Source organism: Diadema setosum, chromosome 4 (assembly GCF_964275005.1).
Source record: "Diadema setosum chromosome 4, eeDiaSeto1, whole genome shotgun sequence".
NCBI classification, from domain to species: Eukaryota; Metazoa; Echinodermata; class Echinoidea; order Diadematoida; family Diadematidae; genus Diadema; species Diadema setosum.
In genome coordinates, this window is record NC_092688.1 from 39,595,594 (window position 1) to 39,618,171 (window position 22,578).

Sequence of the window (22,578 nt, forward strand, 5' to 3'; positions counted from 1 at the left end):
TAGTTCGGCTTTCGGAGATAGGTCTCGCAGCATGTCGAAAATGTTTTGCCCACGCTGCATGCTCTATTGTTGTTGTTACAATAGATACCAGTACACTGGCATTGTGGTGTGTGCTCTTCGTTTGACTTTCTACCCGAGCTTTTTTTACCGCAATGTGCGACAACGGAAGTGAAACAAAAAGTGAACTGTAATGCTAGGCAGCACTTACTTCAAACGTGAAAACAGATACGACAGGGCACATGGCTTGATCGTATAAGAGTCGCAAATCGGCACACATATCGTGCAACATGCGATCGGGATTCTGTCAGTGGTATTGTGCTTGAAGTACGGTACATGTATAGCAAGGTTGACTCAAGAGCAGAAGAGAAGAGGAGCGTTTATAAATGACCAATATTTAGATACACTGTACTGAATGCCAAAATTGCACCAAAACCAAGTAAAGTCATGCTTATTTGTTGAGTCTTGCTATCTTTCTGCCTTTGAAAAGGTACCAAATGATTAGATTTACAAGACTAATCAACCGCAAAGAAAACGTGATTTGCAAAGATGTGGATACGAATGCGCCACACGCTCCTGTGACTTGTATACACACACATGTATAGCGTGTGGATGCCATTGGGTAATAAGTGCACATGCAAACGTAACCAGCAAGCTTATGATTATCGTATCCGCCATCTTTTAAGACGTACAGGTAAACAAACCCGAGCGAAACGCATTGTGTATTCGGCTCCATACGCTGAGTTCACAGGAAGGTGTCCGGGAAATTTGACTCTCTCGGTGAGCCAATTAGAAGCCTCTGTGGTTGCTAGAGGTGGAGCTTAATCTCGATTGACACCATCGTACGGGTGGGTGATTCTCAACTCGCATCGCCGCTCGGCATTGTCTTTGACCAAGAGGTGAATGTTCAAAGCTCGTTTTCTCGCAATTTTGTCATTCTAGTAAATACACAATTTTATTATATTTCGCTTTTTATGACCACTTACGGTGATAGAGAATATAAGTATTTGATACCACTGTAAAGCTTAGGAAATAGACAATGTGATTCAATGAAAAAATTAAAAAAGAAAAGAATTCCCGGCTTTTGCCTGAAAACGTCGCCGGTCACAAATGTTATTCATGATAACACGATAATGTACATATTAAGGAGTAGTATTTGATCCAAACCTTACATGTCACGTCACGTTGATTATACCGTATAAGAGGGAGCATTTGTGACCATGCATCACAAAACAAAAAAAAGACGAACCCCTTGATTTTACGTGAGGACTCAGAAAAAGGTGTCAGGAGTCAATCAAGTCAGTTTTTAGTTTTCCACATTTTGTGAAGGAGCTATTCTTCATCTACATTATTCTTGAGTCTGGGATCATAAATCAAATAGGAAATGAGGTTTTCAGCAGTTTTTCTGCAACCCCTTTTTGGGTAGAGTAGTGTGATCAAGTTTTTTTTTAGAGGTCGTTTTTCATTTCTTGAAAATTCTCTGCACACTCTTCACTCACAGCTCTAATAACTTTTGAAAGGATAATGCTACTGCTTTGAAAGTGGACATTTATCTTTGAAAGAATGTGTTGATAGAGCACGTTTAATTTCAGCTTAATCTGATACTCCCTTAATAGTTGATGCTACAATGGTTTACATAATGTTTTTTGTCCCCTTCATGGCACAGGTAGCATGGGTTAGTAAAGATTTAACGTTTGAATAGATCCCATACTTCAGAGCCTCTTTTCTCAGTTCTCACTTTTTTCAGAGTCTGTGCTTTCTTTTCAATATTTATGTGGGTTAGGAGAATCCATTTGGGTTGATTTATACATCATTTTAAAGCTTAGAGAACGCTCCTTCAAAATCTGTCCTTAACTAAAAATCCATGTCTGGCGACTTTTTGTTTGTTTTGTGGTACAGGGTCACATTTGGAAAAATGTGAAGAGTTTGTTTGCAAAAACCGATAAGTCCATTTTTGAAGATTTTGAAGTACGGTCTCTGTCATAAAGTAGAAAATAATACCTTTTAAATGATATATTGGTCACTACATATAAAGGTACATTTTTGAAGTTATGGTCAAAAGAAGCAAAAATTTTCTTACTATTCTCTTTATTTTTCTTTACCTTTAATCGCAAATATCTCCATTTGGCAAATATGGACTTATCGGTTTTTGCGAACAAACTCTTCATGTGTTCCTCTTGAGGAAAATCCGGTTTTGTGTGAATTTTAAAGTTGAAAAAAAAAGTATTTTTCTATAATTCAATCTTATTGGATTATTGGTCACCAGTATGAGGTAATGCTGCAAAACCCTACTTTAATAGGCTGTTTGTTCTACAGACAAGAACTTTACACGTAAGGGCTTTTTACACTTGTGTTTCTTAACCCCGGACTTTCTCTGACCCAGGACTATCGTTAGTCCCGTACCAATTTTTTCAGCTTTTTACACTCGCCAATTAGTCCCGTACTATCTCTTGTCCGGGGCTAAGGAGAAAACTGACCTTTTTACACTCGTCTTTCTTAGCCCCGGACTTTCCAAACCACATGAATATTCATAATTAGGCTGTGTACTGTACACGTACACGCACGCACCGGCAGCACTTGATTACCTCGTTTCTGATTGGTCAGTGAGGGTCGCACTTCGTCTCCGTCGCTTAGCCCAGGATTATTTTTTCGTTCTGTTTACACTCACTTGCTTGGCACCGCAATTGCGGTGCTAGCACCACAATTGCGGTGCTAACCCCTGCTATTTTGCAGGGCCAGATAGTACCGTACTATCGGTGGGGCTAGCCCACTTTGGCAAAAACGAGTGTAAACAGAAAGTGGGCTAAGGATAGTCCCGTACTATCGGTGGGGCTAAGGCCCCCCCTTAGCCCCACCGATAGTCCGGGGCTAAGCAAAAATTTACAAGTGTAAAAAGCCCTGTAGTGTATCAAAGGTAGATAATTCAGAAAGAACTTCGACGCTGTTTATTAGATAGGTATATATTAATCTAATATATGTGACTGTGCACCTCAAAACCAACATAAAGTCGCACACATTGATTTTGCGTGAGGACTGAAAATAAGTGAAATGGATCAACCTAGCCGAACTTGACTTTTTCATATTTTTTGAAAGAGCGGGTTTTCTTTTACATTATGCTAAAATTTGGTATCATAAAACGGGCAGGAAAGTGTGCTTTTTTAGCAGTTTATCTTGAACATTTTTGGTTGAATAGTGTGATTAGGTGTGTCTTTAGAATCCCTTTTTCATTTCTGAAAGACCTTGTCCACACTCTTCACTTTCAACTCTAGTAACTTTTGAGAGGATAATGCTACTGCTTTGAAAGTTGGCATTAATTATGGACAGAATGTGTTAATGAGGCAACTTTAATTTCAGTTTAACCTGATAATCCCTTCATTGTTGTTACTCTGGTGGTTTACTTCCTGTTTTTTGTCCCATTCCTCGCACAGCCAGCATGGTTTGGTAAAGATTAAGCACTTGAATAGACACTGTACTTCAGAGCCTCTTTTCTCAGTTCACACTTTTCCTGAGTTTGTGCTTTCCAATATTTAGCTAGGTTAGGAGAGTCCATTTGATTTGAGTTATTCATCATTTTAAAGCTTAAAGTCTGCTCTCTCAGAATATGGTCTTAACTAAAAAGTCATGTCTGGCGACTTTTTGTTTGTTTTGAGGTGCAGGGTCACATATGATCGTTGAAAAAGAGCAAATGTGATTTTGTTGAATAAATGTTTATACGGATTCGCACCACGATATCTTTCCTTAACAATACATTTAGAAAATCAGTTACAAACGCCGTAATTCCCAGGTACAAATTTGGTTACCAAAACCTAAACTAAATTTCATGAAAAGAAGTTCTGACGTGAGTCAGGTCTATGTAATCTATTGACATTGGATACCAAGAACACTCGAGATATAAATTGTTTTTGTCAGAAGATGGAAAAAATGAGATTCAGACCTTTTAAGTTGTGATTTGATATATTTTCATTTATATCCTCATTTTTTCTTAAATAAGGTATTGATTTTTATCAATCATTGGTCACCCGTTTCAAGTTACCGGTTTTAGATATCTTCCTTCCTCATACACACACATACACAGTTGACACACTCAACACTTTTTTTTGTCGTTAATTAGTATATGTTGATTAGGTATTTAGTTGTGTTAAGTCGAGTTCTCTGAGTATATTTGTATCTTCTTCTTGTCCGGTTATTTCTATTACTGCTATTATTTTCATGTATCATATGTGACCCTGCATCACAAAACGCACAGAATTTCGCCAGACATGAAATTTCAGTTAAGAGCATATTCTGAAAGAGCAGACTTTAAGCTTTAAAATGATGTATAACTCAAATCAAGTGGACTCTGCTAATCTATCTAAATATTGGAAAGAAAACAAACACTCGGGAAAAGTGTGAACTGAAAAAAGAGGCTCTGAAGTGCAGTGTCTATTCGAGCCCTAAATCTTTACCAAGCCGTGCCGGCTGTGCAATGAATGGGACAAAAAACAGGATGTAGATCACCAGAGTAACAACACTAAAGGGATTATCAAATTAAACTGAAATTAAGAGTGCCGTATTAACACATTCTGCTCATAATTTATGCCAACTTTCAAAGCAGTAACATTATCCTTTGAAAAGTTATGTGAGTTTAAATTGAAGAGTGTGTTCAAGGTTTTTAAGAAATGAAAAGGGGACTCTAAAAACACACCTAATCACACTATTCTAAAAAAAAAAAAAAAAAAAAAAAGTTCAAGATAAACAGCTAAAAAACACACTTTCCTGCCCATTTTATGATCCCAAATTGTAACATAATGTAGAAGAAGACTTACTCCTTCAGAAAATATGAAAAAGTCAGGATGGGTTAGGTTGACCCATTTCAACTATTTTCAGTCTCCACAAAAAATCAGGGTGTGCTACTTTTTGTTCGTTTTGTGGTGCACGGTCACATGTTAATATGTCGACTGTAGAAATCATTTTGTTTCTAATAATCTTTTTCCATTGCTGCTGAAATCATTTTAACTCTTTATGTGCCACGTTCGCACGTCCGGCTCAGTCGATGGCGTGCCAACTTCGCATATTCTGCTCAACAAACAAAGCCGCCAAAACCGATCGATAAATCGCTAATCCCGCGGTAACAATCAAAGCGTTTCTCACGCTTTTGTTCCTCTCACATTCGGCTTGCATTCTATGTGGTGATTGACTATCAAGCGGTGTTCCCAACTAGATTTGCGTGTACATTCTAAATTTCTGTCATTATTAATGTGCCAAAGACATGCCTTTACAGTAATGTAGCAACTGGTAGTTCAAAAGAAAAATTGAAAATAGAATCATTATACATTGTAAATGGAAAGCAAAGTTTCGCATTCCTCTTTAACTTTGCTCACTATTATGTACAGCTTTACAGAAAAATTTGTAGAAGTTATACAAATTGGAAAAACAGAATTCTTTCTTAAAGCATGACTACTTTTGTGTCTCGGAATAACGTGGCACACTGGGGGTTTCCACCATGGCACATAAAGAGTTAATGTATCATATTAATTTCTAAGCTGTAAGTCACCTATGTTTACAATGATTTTATATCCTTAATGTTCAAGTTTTTAATATGTACTCGAGTCGTTTTTTCCAACTGAAAGATATATGTGACCCGCTACAACAAAAAGATCCGAAAGTCGGGGGAGGACAATTTTCTGAAAATGACATGACATTATTCCCTTACTCTTCTCTTTTAATTTCATGTATAACACAACTCATAAATGTACTCGGTTGCGGAGATATTGATGATTTTATTAGCGCATGTCAAGTGGTTGAGGAAATCAGAGTTTCGAGAAAAACGCCTTCAAAGTTATCGTTCCGACGCTATCATGATCAAGAAGAGGTGAGACAGTCTTCACCGCTTGACAATAGAAGGCATGCTCCTAGCGACCTCCGTGATGTTCATTCAAGCTTAGCGCCAGCGGTCTACGCACGACCAATTAGTAATCAGGATGCCACGCACTGACCAATAAGATTACTCCCTCGTTGATAGGGGCGGAGTCTAGTTGCGGCGCTAAATCCAAATCTTCGGACCCGTTTCTGCTATATTGAAAGTCGGAAAAATCATGGCCCAGAAAAACGCTAATTTCTTGCCTTTCGTTCGATCATTTAGCTTCGAAATTTCGACAGATGACAGACAAAATATTAAACTACAAAATTATGCCAAAAACAGAAATCCGATTGTTTTGACCAATTTTGATGATGTGACTTCAAACTCGATTTTCTCGGCTCAGCCATCAGCGACTTTAGGATCCTTTTGTTGTAGCGGGTCACATATTTTCGACTTATTTTTCGGGCATTTTTTGAGTGTTTTCTTTTAAGATGCATATTTTTGGGAAAAAATACTCTTAAAATAGCATATTTTATTCATATTTTTAAAATGTGACCCTGCACCTCAAAACAAACAAAAAGTCGCCAGACATGAATTTTTAGTTAAGACCACATTCTGAAAGAGCAGACTTTAAGCTTTAAAATGATGTATAACTCAAATCAAATGGACTCTCCTAAACTATCTAAATATTGGAAAGAAAACACAAACTCAGGAAAAGTGTGAACTGAGAAAAGAAGCTCTGAAGTACAGTGTCTATTCAAGCGCGTAATCTGTAACAAACCGTGCTGGCTGTGCTGAATGGGACAAAAAACAGGAAGTAAACCACCAGAGTAACAACAATGAAGAGATTATCAGATTAACCTGAAATTAAGCATGCCTCATTAACACATTCTGTCCATAATTAAAACCAACTTTCAAAGCAGTAGCATTATCCTTTCAAAACTTATTAGAGTTGAAAGTGAAGAGTGTGGACAAGGTTTTTCAGAAATGAAATAGGGATTCTAAAGACACACCTAATCACACTGTTTTACCAAAAATGTTCGAGATAAACTGCTAAAAACACACTTTTCTGCCCGTTTTATGATACCGAATTTTTGCATAATGTAAAAGAAGACCCCCTCTTTTAGAAAATATGAAAAAGTCAAGTTCGGCTGGGTTGACCCAATTCACTAATTTTCAGTCCTCCCGCAAAATCAGTGTGTGCGACTTTATGTTCGTTTTGAGGTGCACGGTCACAAATACTCTGAAAATAAAATATTGTGGGGGTATTTTTTTCGAGTCTTCAGATGAGCTCACTATTTTTTTTCTATATTTTTTCATCTTTCCTAGAAACGCTTTTGTTAGTTTGTAAAAATACTCTAGAAATAGGATTTGTATGGTATCTTGTCAAATTTGAGATATTTTTTTCTGTATATATTTTCAGCTTAATTAAACAAATCAATAAACAAAGCATTAAAATATGCTTTAAAATTAAAAATGTGGTAAAATTGTGGTAAAGTGAATTCAGTTGGTACATATTGAAGTCAGTTGACATTTCAACTAGCAAACTTTAATGTAGACCAGGTATGTATAATGCTCTTGTGTGGTTTGGTAAAGATCAGGCGCTTGAATAGACAGATAGACCCTGTACTTCAGAGCCCTTTTTCTCGGTTCACACTTTTCCAGAGTGTGTGCTTTCTTTGCAATATTTAGATAGGTTAGAAGAGTCCATTTGAATTGAGCTATACATCATTCTAAAGCTTAGAGTCTGCTCTTTCAGAATCTGCTCTTAGCTAAAAATCAATGTCTGCTAGCTAAAAATCAATGTCTGGCGACTCTTTTTGTTTTGTGATGCAGCGTCACATATCGTCGTCGGTGTTTTATGTCAAATGGACCCCTTTGAAAATCAGCTGTGCTAATAGGACAGTCCACGCTACTGCTGGAAATAAAGAAATAAAGAAATAAATACAGAAATACATACATAAATAAATAAGATTTCTGCCTAAACAATGCCACCGTGACGAAAAATTACACGCTGATGTGCAGCTTGCAGTAGAAAGGATAACATTACGGTATTCAACCTAGTGCAAGATACGAAAATATTACTTCTTAATCTGCAAATACAAAAAGAAAAAGAAGAATACGATAAATTGTGAAAATTGTTTAATACTTCATATGTTGATGTCTTACTGAACATTTGGAAGTTATCGTTCAGAATGTGTGGAATGAGAATTATTTTAAACACTAGCATCGTCAAAGTTCATCGGGTTGATTTGTTGAAATTGATCACCTGCCATGAATAGCGAACTGACTTCCCACTTTACCAGAGAGCAGTGTAATTTCTGGCACATAATTCATTTTATCTTATAAGTAGATGAAATAAAATGACAAAAATGAAAGACAAATAGATTTCATAAGAACAGAAAGGTGGTTGGGAAATTGTGTTAACTCGTTCCTTACGGGAACCTAGTAGGTTCCCGTGGGAGCAACTGATGTACAGGAACCTTGTATACCAGGTTCCCAAAATGAAGACATGAGTGCCTGCTTTAATGGCCTAAATTCATGTTTCTTTGTGTTTAAATGCCCGGAAAAGTGATTTTGATAAAAAGATCACAGTTTATTCTATCGGCATCTGTTCCTTCTTTTGTTTGAAAAATGCGTATTTCACAGTATTATGTATATTTTTCCTGATTTAGTTTTTCGCTTGTTCTGCGGCAAAATTCGTACGAACATGTACATAGCAATCAAGACTGAGATCAGTTACATATCTGGGTTCGCTGACCCCAGTCACCTCATTCAGGTACCTAGTTTTGTGTAGAACAAAATATTCTGTGAGCTCATCAGCGCACGCTCCATTCATACCTCGCACCCGATCGATATTTTCATTGTTCACTGGCACAATGTAAACACTAAACAAAAAGTAAGTTCCCCCTAAAACAAACCTCTGTAATTTATGAATCAGACACCTTTGAGGAAAACTGAATACATTATTGTGTAGCTTTATTTCTCGGCTGCCTTTCATGTGAAATTCAGTGGATATCACTTGGTCACGCTTGAGTGAGCATGACTTAAAGTCAAAATGGTCACTTTTTGAAGTTCACAAGCCCAAATTTGCAACTTTGATTTGGTGATATCGAAACAAATTTCAATTTTCCAGGATAAAAAGGCATGCAACGTATAATTTATGTGCTTCTTATCGTACCATGTGACTTGTGCACAAAATTTCACGGTTGAGTTAACACGGGGTGAAAATTACCGAAATGGCCGATTTGACATGTTTTTCGTGGTAATTTCTGTCAATTGAGATTGAATTCGTATGTTGAACAGTTTTTACACACAATTTACGTAATTTCACGGTTGAATGAGCACATTGAAAACAAAGAAAAATAATAATTTAAATTGTGCAGTAAGAATTGTAATAATTTTGCGCACTGAAATCAAGTGTTTAATGCTTTTTGTATTGTGTTTAATACCACTGTGCATACAGTAATCACCTGACATTTCAGTCACGCTTCAATGAGCATGTGGGGCTGGAAAACCCGTTTTACCCTATATAATAAAAAAGTATTCATTGTTTTTTATGTTTTAATTGCAATGTTGGGAAATTACTCTGATTTCAATAAAAAATAACATTTCAATAAAAAATTACATGGTAACATGCTTCAGTGAGCACATAAGATGAGCAAAGTGTGCGGGTCAAAACCATTTTTCGTGGCTGAAATTCCCATAAGATTTACCTTTGCTTTGTTTATGAAGACGTATTCAGCGGTGTTAAGGGATAGAGCCTAAAAAAGTGAGTGAAGATGCTACCCAATCAGTGTTATATTGCCATAATGATCGCATAATAGTCAACCAACATTTTAAGCAACTATCATTACCATCACAGTCATCAACACCACATGAACAACAAAGGCCACTATCTCACCACATTCAATATCTGTCTCCAGACTCTCAGTGCATATTTGCAGCACGGGAGGATATTGAGGTTTAACAAAAGTGAAATTTGGTACCATGTCAATGACCAATTGCATTTATTTTCCCTTCTTGAGTTAATGCATGACTTCATGACGTCACAAAAACATCAAGAACTTAATGCCAAAATCGGTATTCAGTACCGAGGACAAAGGCCCGAGATTTAATTTGCATAATTTCTCATCTCTGCCCCAACAAGGGAATGTCATCAAACTAAAGGCAGACCAATTTCCCAGGAATACTTCAATATTTAATCAAAGGTAGCCATAGATTACAAGGGGGGTTCCCGGTCCCAGGTACCCTTTGACGTGTAAAATTTTGAAGGAATGCCAAGGATCACTGAGACATTTATATCGGTCCTAAAACGCAATAATGAAATGTTTTTCAGTTGATTTTAAATGCAGAACACCTGCTGGATGATTTCAATAAGATAAATCATTGTTTCATAATGTGGTCATTCAACCGTAAAATAAACCACATTGCATGCATAAACCATTGTTAGCTTTCAAAAACATAAATTCCTCCTCTTCACATGAACTTACCATGGGGATTATGGCCAAACTGCCAATTTTTCATTATGTAGGGTACAAAAAGGGTTTCCAGCCTCACATGCTCATTGAAGCGTGACTGAAATGTCAGGTGATCACTGATATGCGTGTGGGTATAATAAAATATAAAAAAAAGCATCATACAGTTGATATTAGTGCGCAAATTATCGCAATTCTTACTGCACAATTTAAATTTTTATTTTTCTTTGTTTTTAATATGCTCATTCAACCGTGAAATTATGTGAATTGTGTGTAAAAACTGTTCAACACACGAATTCAATCTCAATTGACAGAAATTACCACGAGAAACATGTCAAATCGACCATTTTGGTAATTTTCACCCCGTGTTCACTCAACCGTGAAATTTTATGCACAAGTCACATGGTACGATAAGAAGCACATAAATTATACGTTGCATGCCTTTTTATCCTGGAAAATTGAAATTTGTTCCCATATCACCAAATCAAAGTTGCAAAATTCGGCTTTGAACTTCAAAAAGTGACCATTTTGACTTTAAGTCATGCTCACTCAAGCGTGACCAAGTGATATCCACTGAATTTCACATGAAAGGTATCCGAGAAATACAGCTACATAATCATGAATTCAGATTTCCTCAAAAGTTCCTGATTCATAAATTACAGAGGTTTGTTTTAGGGGGAACTTACTTTTTGTTTAGTGTTTAGTTGACCGTGGAAAGGGTTACAATGTACTCACTTGACTGCCTTAACACAGGTGGATTACCAACCTGTCTTCCTCTCTGGCGACGGGCAAAAAGAATCTCGTTTTGGGGCATTAAAGGCACTCAGAGAATTGCGGAAGGAACGGGTTAAATGATTTACGGACAAGTCACCCTTCCACCATTACTATAACTCCTTCAGTTGTTTTCTCCACTGACTGTTGCTTTGATTCATCAAATTCTTTCACAACTTAATGCAAACCGATTTAAAAAAAAAATCGACCTCTACATCATGATGATACAAAATATCACTTACAGTAAACTTTCAAATGGACAGAATTTTCGATCTTCTTGGAATTCTTCAGAATCACGCGACAAACGAAATGACCCCCATCTGCCACCTTCAAGTCGGTGATGGCAAGGCTGAAGTTCTTGTCGAATTCGAATCCCTCGTCCAAGCTCTCAAAATTCCCATCGCTAAATTCAGCCTTGGGAACCGCCTGATACAAGATACTCTCCTTGACCCAGGTCACAGCTGCAGGCTCCCCTTGGAAGTGACACGGCAGTCGGATGTCTTCCCCTTTCCATCCCTGAACGCTGGAGACAGTGTCTACCACTAAGAGTACAACGATAATAATTGGGGTATCAGCAAATGTCGTGATCTCCTCACACAACTTCGATTGTTTCCTGAAAAAGAGAAGCTACAAAATGAAGAACCTGAAATGATGTTGACCCGAGTCTGTCATAAAACCTTTCCTAAGTGGTCAGTTACATGTTTAGCGACATTCTTATAGCCTATAATGGGTGCCAAAACCAGACTTTGGGCCTAACCTTGTTTCACCGTCCGCCCAGTGATTGTTTGTCTTACCCTATTTCTAAAGTGCCGAATCTAAATGTGGGTGGTGCATCCCTTACACATTCTTGAGGGTTTAATGTGCCTCGGTCGCACTTCCGACTCAGTCGACGGCGTGCCAACTTCACATATTCTGCTCAAACGCACAAAGCCTTCCAAACCGATCGATTAATTGCATAATGCCGCTGTACAATGAAAGCGTTTCTCACGCTTTTGTTCCTCTCACATACAGTCTGCATTCTTTGTGGTAATTGACTATCAAGCGGTGTTTCCAACTAAATTTGCGTGTAAATTCTAACTTTCTGTCACGGTTTCATGTGCAAAATGCAGGCCTTTACAGTAATTTAGTGACTGTTCATTCAAAAGAAAAATCAAAAATAGATTTGCCATACAATTTATATCAAAGCAGAGCTTGGCATTCCTCTTCAACTTTGCTCTTATCATGTCAAGCTTGACAGAATTTGTAGAAGTCATATAGACTGGAAAAACAAAATTCTTACTCAAAGTGTGACTACCTTCGTGTCTCAGAATAACGTGGCGCGCAGGGGGTTTCCACCATGGCAAGTAAAGAGTTAAAATCATTCACGATGGCCTCAAATATGGCTGCCAATATCTGATATTACTATCTCCTCACATATTGTGAATAAGATTAAAAACAAAAATATACCTTTACAAAAACGTCCTGTGGTACTCCTGCGGTAATTACCACAGGACAGTGCCACAGGACAGTACCACACGACAGTACTACAGGAATTGTCCTGTGGTATTTTGGGACGTACCACAAGACCGTATCACATGGATTCCTGTGGTATTTTGGGACATACCACAGGACAGTACCACAGGAATTGTCCTATGGTATTTTGGGACGTACCACAGGACAGAACCACATGTCATTACCGCACATCATTACCACAGGGTAGTACCACAATGCATTGCCATGGTTCCACAGGATAGTTCTACACAGAATAGGTCGAAAAAAAATCTGGGAGATTATTAGCCACATACAAAGGAATATTTGTGATGGGCGAGGGATTGATTTCAGGACAAACATGGCCCTACTTAATAACCTGTCCTACTCTTAATTGGAAGCAGTCCTGAGATTTTCACTGTATTGATAATTAAGAAGAGTAAAAAAACATAACCTTTCACCAATTTATACGCGTGGAAATGAAAAACTGCCTCCGTACGCGATATTTGAAAAATAATTCCTGCAAGCGATCGTGTAAGAGCCGGCAAAAAGATGCTACGTAGTGCATGCCCTACTCACCAAGTTGACAGCCGTGCCTCTAAAAACCAATTTAAGTGTTGAAATGATTAGTTGCAATTATCATATAATGTGAAAGTTTGTGGTTTCATTATTTCAAACAAAATATTTCAAGCTTAGATTTATATAATTCATGCAAAAGTAATATTGTTAACATAAATTTATATGTATTTTAAAACCAAATATACCATGAACTTGACATCCAATAGGCACGGTCCTTTTCTAGCTGCCGTCGGTGTTGCATACGTGTTTTTTTTTTCCAACTTTATTTTCCCAATTCACATGCTGCTTCATATACCAAATACATGCAAAATAATGAATAGTACATTATGGACAAAACATATAACATAGAAAACTATGGTATAAGAGCTTGCCATTTGCTCACATGAAAATCTAGACGATTCTTTTTCATAGCTATGATGCGTTTTGTATTTTCCAAATGCTTCATAGAAAACAGAAAGGGACTTAGAGTTGGAATGATATTTTTGATTTTACAAGAAAATATGAAATATTTTGCATAATAGATAATTGTATTCACGAAATGTCCCCTTTCAACATGCAAAGTTCCGAAACAGATTTCTTCATCTGTGAACATAACATTGCGGACATTTTTAGCTTTGAGCCAAAAAAAAAAAAAAAACACTTCATACCAGAAGGATGACACATGGGTACATTTCAGAAATAAATGTATTAATGTCTGTGGATGAGAGTCACAAAAATTACAAATTGCAGAATCACTGATACCTGTTTTACATAGATTATATTGAGTAGCGATTTTTCTATGAACGAAGTTAAATTGAAAATTACGAATTCTGTTCTCTATCGATGATCTATAGATCAAAGAAAATCGAGACTTCCATAACAAAGAATCTTGTAAGTTCAACAGTAAATCAGTTTCCCATTTTACTTGATGGTCTGTCTCTGAAAGTGTGGTTTTACGATTCTTTACAAAGTATGAGTAACAAAAATTTGAAATTCTCTTGGATTTAAGAAAATTGTTCAGTAGAAGATCACAAGGATTCGAAAGTAATACAACACTTTGACAATCCACATTTTGTTTTATGGTGAATTTCCATTCTTGAGGAATTGCATATACTATTGAAAAATAAATCGAGAATGACCGTGGATTAAATTTCTGTAATATTTCGTCGCCGGTCACACGAACCGACGAATCACTCGATTTTGGGTCAAATTTTCGATTTTGAGATTTTCAATCATTTCGATAGTAGACATTCCATACTACATATACTGAAATTCTCAGTGTGTAATTCGGTGTAATTTTTACGTAGTTATCACTTTTGTAGAAGTATGTCATTCCATTTGTGAAAATTATTTGTTTTCCCCATAGACGCGTGTGTTAAACAATCAGGCGATTCGACTGTTCGGTGACCGCGCGTACTAGTACGCGCGGTCACCGAACCGACGAATCAGTGCGCATTGACTTGCGTGTTGTTTTTGAGATTCAACAGTTCATTGACCGCGCGCATAGTGCACGTACTATGTAATACATGTGTTGACAATGACCACGCTCAATGTACATGTGCATATGGACACACATGGAAAATGACAACGTTCTTTGCAGACCGAAAATACATGCATGCAGCTCTTTGACGATTTCCCGCTTATTTGTTAACAATACAATTCGATAAAAACTTCACAAGTTAGAGCAAGAATTGAAGTCTGGTGTACTACAAAAATAATTGGAAATTATAGACATGAAAGTGTAGCAACCATGAGTCAAAAATGGGCTAACTTCAAACGCGTTTTTCTCGAATTGTCATTCTTACGCAAACCTGAGGGATTCATCGGTTCGTGTGACCGGCGACGATTTGGTCATAATTCATGAAGGAACCATCAGGGTTGATAATATCTCCTATGTAAGTCATGTTTGATTCAAACAAATTTCTAGAATAAATAGGCTGACCATCAACTAAAATATGGGAATTAAACCATAATGGCTGTGAAACAATTTCCTTCAATTCAACTGGACTGTAGTACTTGTAATGACACCATGCAAAAAGAATATCGTACCGAAAAAATATCAATATTATCATTTAGAATAAGGTGCCGAGGTGAAAGATTCCATTTAAAGAACATATCACCGCCTATAGTTTTTACATACATTCTAAGAAAAACGTTGTGTTTACTCTCGTTTTCTTTATCAAGGTACCTCTTTACCCAAGTTATTTTCATACCAGAGGTAAAAGATTGCAGATGCGGCATTTTCAGACCACCCTCATTATAATCATTATACAACATTCTATCTTATCGTTCTTATAACTCCATAAGAACCCAAAGAATAATTTTTGAACATCATCAAAGAAAGATGGAGGAGGGTTTGGCAATATACTTAAAGGATAAATCACTTTTGGAATTACCAAAGATTTTATAATAACAGTTTTTCCATACAGTGCCAAAGATCTACAATTCCACAAATTCAAAAGTGCTCGTATTTCTGCAATTTTAGGTTTGAAATTCAAATCATAATCGTTGATACAATCAGAGAGGGGAATCTTTATTCCTAGATACATAAACAGATCTGTTGGCCAAATAAATGGAATGTCTCGACACAATATTTCTGAAAAACCTCCAAGTCTGACTACATTACATTTCTCAAGGTTTATTTTTAGGCCTGACATTTCTCTGAAACTATCCAACACTCCAAGACATTTTCTTAGATTCAATTCATTCGGCTTCAAAAACATAATTGTGTCGTCTGTATATTGACATATTTTCACATCTTACTGCCATTTTTACCTCTGCCATTTTTACCTCTGCCATTTTTATGCCTCCACCACGAAGTGGTGCCGGAGGCATTATTTTTTCGGGTTGTCCGTCCGTCCGTCCGTCCGTCCTTCCGTCCGTCCGTCCTTCCGTCCGTCCGTCCGTCCGTCCGTCTTTCCGTCCGTCCGTAATGAATTTTGTGGACAAGGTAACTATCAAAACCTGTTGAGGTATCCTAATGAAACTTGGCATGTGTGTGTATTAGGGGGTGAACTTGTGCCTATCGACTTTTTGGGTGCACGTGCTTAAGGTCAAAGGTCAAAAGGTCAAGGTCAAATACATAAAATTGCACTATTTCCACCATATCTATGCAATGCCTGAAGATCTTTTCTTGACACTTAGTGTATACATGTATTACCCAATTTAGATTCTCTGGTGAAAGTTTGGGTCATGAGGTCAAAGGTCAAAGGTCAAAAGGTCGAGTAAAAGTATTAAAACGTCTTTTTTTCTCTGTAAATTGGAAAATTGTTCAAGGTATCTTCATGGAACATAGTATATACATGTACTGACTGGCAGTGATTATCTAGAGAATGTAGGGTTCATGGGGTCAAAGGTCAGGGGTCAAAGGTCAAGTGCAACACTTCAAAATTTTACTATTTCCCTCATGTTCATGCAATGCCAGCAGGATTATTATCATTATTTTTTTTACACTTGGTGTATGCCTGTGTAACCTAATAGAAATTCTCTGGAGAGTTTTTTTTTTTCTTTTTCTTTTTCTTTTTTTTTGCCTCAAAGGTCAAAAGGTCAAAGATCAAGTGAAAGTGCTAAACTAACTTTTTCCTCCATATCTTGGAAGTGGCTCAATTTATCGTGAAACTTACTGCATATTTATGCATGTTCTACCTGAAAGTGATTATCTTATGAATTTTAGGGTCAAAGGCCAGATGAACATGGTAACAATTTACTATTCAGTACAGAAATTGCACTTTTTCTCCATACCGGTACCATGAAAATTACTCAATGCATAAATGTATGAATGGGTCAAAGTCAAGTTAAAGTCCTTAAATCCCCAAATACATGCTCACCTATTCATCCAATTAAACCAAGGCCAAGGAAGGTGAACATTCAACACATTTGTGACAAACTTGTCATTTCAATATTTTGCCAGTTTTGTGAAAATGTAATCACACATTGTCCACATGTACTATCTACAACTATTAGGAGAATCATGCATTATGGCGGAGGCATACCAGTCGCCATAGCGACATTTCTAGTTACCTCTGTCATTTTTACCCCTGCCATTTTTACCTCCGCCATTTTTACCTCTGCCATTTTTACCCCTGCCATTTTTACCCCTGCCATTTTTACCCCTGCCATTTTTACCTCTGCCATTTTTACCTCTGCCATTTTTACCCCTGCCATTTTTACCTCTGCCATTTTTACCGCTGCCATTTTTACCTCTGCCATTTTTACCCCTGCCATTTTTACCCCTGCCATTTTTACCTCTGCCATTTTTACCTCTGCCATTTTTACCTGGCACCACCGTCCAAACGTGTACTGTGCGACTACAATACACAATACACACACACACACACACACAACGTAGAAACAATGTCAAATACTACTACACGTAGTAGCCACCGACGTCTTCATGCATCCGGGTAACTAGGGAGCGTACGGATAACGAACAGAACACGGCTGGGAAGAGTTGTGCATCGGTGACGTCTGACTCTCCGCCAGGATTTGCTCATTAGCATATTCACCATGCAGATTCACACTTTTTCAACCAAAATTTACGAGCTTATTTGGTGATTTGAAAGTTTGTTTTCGGTGAAAGTAGTTCATTGGAGGTACCAACAACAACATATTTTTTTTTTATTTCGTGAGGACTGCTTCCTTTTAAATTGTATCATCAAACGACAGTCCCATAAGGCCAAGTGCAATTCTAGTCCCATCGTAGTCATCCTTTTCCTAGTTAGTCATCGGTCGTATCAGTACATATTATGTGACCCTGCACCTCAAAAAAAAAAAAAAAGGTCTCCACACATTAATTTTTAGTTAAAACCAAATTCTGAAAGAGCAGACTTTTAGCTTTAAAATGATGTATAACTCAAATCAAATGGACTCTCCTAACCTATCTAAATATTGGAAAGAAAGCACAAACTCACGAAAAGTGTGAACTGAGAAAAGAGGCTCTGAAGTACAGTTTCTATTCAAGAGCTTAATCTTTACCAAACCGTGCTGGTTGTGCGATGAATGGGACCAAAAAAAAAAAAAGGAAGTAAACCACCAGAGTAACAACAATGAAGGGATTATCAAATTAAACTGAAATTAAGCATGCCTCATTAACACATTCTGTTCATAATTGATGCCAACTTTCAAAGCAGTAGCAATATCCTTTCAAAAGTTATTAGAGTTAACAGTGAAGAGTGTGGACAAGGTTTTTCAGAAATGAAAAAGGGATTCTAAAGACACACCTAATCACACCATTCTAACAAAAATGTTCGAGATAAACTGCTAAAAAGCACACTTTCCTGCCCGGTTTATGATACCAAATTTTAGCATAATGTCAAAGAAGACCTGCTCTACCAGAAAATATGAAAAAGTCAAGGTCGGCTAGGTTGACCCATTTCAATTATTTTCAGTCCTCACGCAAAATCAGTGTGTGCGACTTTATGTTCGTTTTGAGGTGCACGGTCACATTGTGATACTATGCACTTAATTAATGCAGTGTGGAATTTCTGTGTGGAACAGTGCCCATATAATTATGTTCTTCCTTTTTATCTGTAGTAATGCTGTGAGGTACTGCCCTGTGGCAATGGTATGTGGTACTGTCCTGTATCACTGGTCCTGTGGTAATGTCCTGCGGTACTTGTTCTGTGATACTGTCCTGTGGTAATGCCCTGTTTTAATGTCCTGTGGTAATCTCCCGTAGTACTGTCCTGTTGTAATGTCCAAATATACCACAGGACAGTTCCTGTGGTATTGTCCTGTGGTACTCTCCTGTGGTACTATCCTGTGATACTGTCCTGTGGTTATGTCCTGTGGTACTTTCCTGCGGTACGTCCTAAAAATACCACGGGACAATTGCTGTTGTACTGGCCTGTGGTACTGGCCTGTGGTACTGGTCATGTGGTACTGTTCTGTGGTAATGCTGTGTGGTAATGCCCTGTGGTAATGGTATGTGATACTGTCCTGTGGTAATGTTCTGTGGTACTGTCCTGTGTCACTAGTCATGTTGTACTGTCCTGTAGTAATGCTGTGTGGCACTGCCCTGTTGGAATGGTATGTGGTACTGTCCTGTGGTAGTGGTCTTGTGGTACTGTCCTGTGGTAATGTCCCAAAAATACCACAGGACACTTCCCATGGTACTGTCCTGTGGTACTGGACCTGTGGTCCTGTCCTGTTGTAATGTCCCAAAATACCAAAGGACAGTTCCCAAGGTACTGCCCTGTGGTACTTGACCTGTGGTACTGTCCTGTGGTACGTCCAAAAATGCCACGGGACTGTTCCTGTGGTACTGTCCTGTGGTACGTCCAAAAATGCCACCGGACTGTTCCTGTGGTACTGTCCTGTGGTACGTCCCAAAATACCGCAGGACAATGTATGTACTGTCCTGTGGTACTCTCCTGGTAGTACTGTCCTGTACCACGCATCAGTGCCTGTGCTGACATATGTGACCGTGCACCTCAAAACGAACATAAAGTCGCACACACTGATTTTGCGTGAGGACTGAAAATAAGTGAAATGGGTCAACCAAGCTGATCTTGACTTTTTCATATTTTCTGAAAGAGCAGGTCTTCTTTTACATTGTGCTAAAATTTAGTATCACAAAATGGGCGAGAAAGTGTATTTTTTAGCCGTTTGTATCGAGCATTTTTGGTAGAATAGTGTGATTAGGTGGTCTTTTAGAGTCCCTTTTTCATGTCTGAAAACCCTTGTACACACTTTCAACTCTAATAACTTTTGAAGGGATAGTGTTACTGCATTGAAAGTTGGCATTAATTATGGACAGAATGTGTTAATAAGGCATGCTTAATGTCAGTTTAATTTCATAATCCCTACATTGTTGTTACTCTGGTGGTTTACTTCCTTTTTTTTTCCCATTCATCGCACAGTCATGCCAGCACGGTTTGGTAATTATGGTCGTGTCACACTGTTCCGGGCAAGCTACACGGGCTTGTGGCGAGGAGGTAGTTTCCAGCATGTAGAAGATTTTCCGTGGGCGAACAAGAATGTTTGCAATTTTCATTCATGCCTTGTCATACCGTACGGGGAAACTTCTGCGGCTTGAAATGCGGGGAAACAAATTTACTCCCCGGAGCTCTCCGCAGTTGGTCCGCACCTGACAGTATCTAGCGTGTAGTTGCCCGGAGCTGCTCACGCAAGTCCGATTTAACCACAGCCAAGTTTTGAGCATGACCAAAACTTTTTCCGGGTGAGTCGCGGAAATGCCCGTAGAGGTCCACGCAGAACGCCAGTAGGAGACCCTTAGCGGCAGTACTTCCTAGGCAATTCCCACGCAGGTACTTCGCAGTCCCGTATGCAGCCAAGATAATGGAATTCTGTGGGATTTCAGCCATTCCAATAGAGGAATTTCTTCACTGAGTTGTCAGCCCCCACGGGACTGGTACAAAGGTCACACAGTATACTCGCAAGTATAACACGTCCAGCAAGTAAGACACATGCGCTGACTCGCACAAATCCTTTTCCGCCCTCAGGAATGTCCGGTATGCTAGAAAATCCCTACACATAACAAGCCCGAGTAGCTTGCCCGGAAAGGTGTGACAGGGCCTAAACACGGTTGCGGGTAGAAAAATATGCGTGCGCACATCCGGGCGACTACTTTTGAGATACATGCTAGGTACTGTCATGTGGGACAGTACGGGACACTACGGGGACCTCCGGGTAGTCAAAATTGTTCTTTGCAAGTCGCACGCAAGGCTGGTGTGACACGGCCTTAAAGCTTAAAGCGCTTGAATAGACACTGTACTTCAGAGCCTCTTTTCTCAGTTCACACTTTTCCTGAGTGTGTGCTTTCTTTCCAATATTTAGATAGGTTAGAAGAGTCCATTTGATTTGAGTTATACATCATTTTAAAGCTTAATTTCTGCTCTTTCAGAATATGGTCTTAACTAAAAATTAATGTCTGGCGACTTTTTGTTTGTTTTGTGGTGCAGGGTCACATATGTTTGTGTTGTGCTTGTGTAGTACTGACAAGTACCACAGGGAGTACCACACGAGCCTGTGACACAGTACCACACAGTTCTTGTGGTACTGTGTGGTAAATTTTGTGATACCAACAAGTACCACAGGGATTACTAAACGAGCCTGTAATACAATACCACATAGTTCCTGTGGTAACAACTATTTGTGTGGTACATTGTTTGGTAGTGACAAGTACTACAGGGAGTACCATACTAGCCCGTGGTACAGTACCACACAGTTCCACTGGTAACATTGTTTGTGTGTGGTACATTGTGTGGTACCGACAAGTACCACAAGGGTTTACCACAGGACTTTTTTGTTAGGGTAATTTGACCATTTTCGTGGGTGTTGAATCCTCTTCAAGATGGTGAAACATGTGCATACTTTTGGACGTTAAGATATTCAAGATGGCAACCAAAAACTACCTTCTCTAAAATGAAAAATTAGAAAGACCCTGATAGTTTCACCCTTATTCATGGGAACTGAATTCGAACCAGGTTGCGTCTCTAAGGGTGGGATTTCACGGAGCACGCGAACGATTTGCGAAGGACGCGAATGACAAAATACAACATTCGGAAAAGTTTTTCTCCGAATGTGTTCCGACAATGAAGCCGAAAACTATTCTTGCGCAATTTGTGCGAAGTTTTCACGACGTACGTGCGAATGTCGTGTATATCATTGCTAAAGTACAGCATGTTACGTACATGAAGAACACGCGACGGAAATGAGAACAACGACAAATTTTCAATAGTCATGAGAGAAAATGTACCCAAGGAGAGATGGAAGCTGTCTTGAGTTGATTGTTTTTTCCTTTCCTCTATTTCTCCTTTCTTTTTCTCTCATTTCTCTATCGTGTGCTTGCCTACATTTTTTTTTCCAAGGACCTATCTCTACTAGTAAAGCATTTGTTGTTGTTTTTTGCAGTTCCTCCAACACATAATCTCTATAGTTCAAATGATATTTTACATACTTTAGATTAATTTTAAGTGTATTCTGCGATTTCTTTTGTATATCTAACATTTCTTTCTCTTTGCTAGTCTTTAATTTCTTTTCTTACTATAGTTGTTAATAATTGTTTGATATTTAGATGTATACTACGATTTTTATTTGTAGAAAGTATATAGGTCTTACATCCCCCAAACGTGCGCTAAACGTTCGCGAGAAAGTCTCAAAAGGTACGCGAACAGTTTGCGATTACGTCGTAAAATGATCGGAAAAACTTCGCAGATTTCGCGTATAACATACGCAAGACATTCTCCAAAGTTTCGGAGTCTGTTTGGGGTTTCACGAACATTTTGCGAACATCGCGCGTGTCTTGCGAAGGTCTTGCGCATATGACGAGGCTTTAAAGACGCTTTCGAGAACAATTCACGAGCAAATCACGACCAAGTGTGCGGAAAAGGTTCGCAAGAAATTTCAAACTTTTTTGAAATTCTCGCCAAAGTAAAAACGACATTTGCGAACAATTGACGACGCTTCCGAACCCTGACGTATGTTTGGCGATCTTTTGCAGACTAA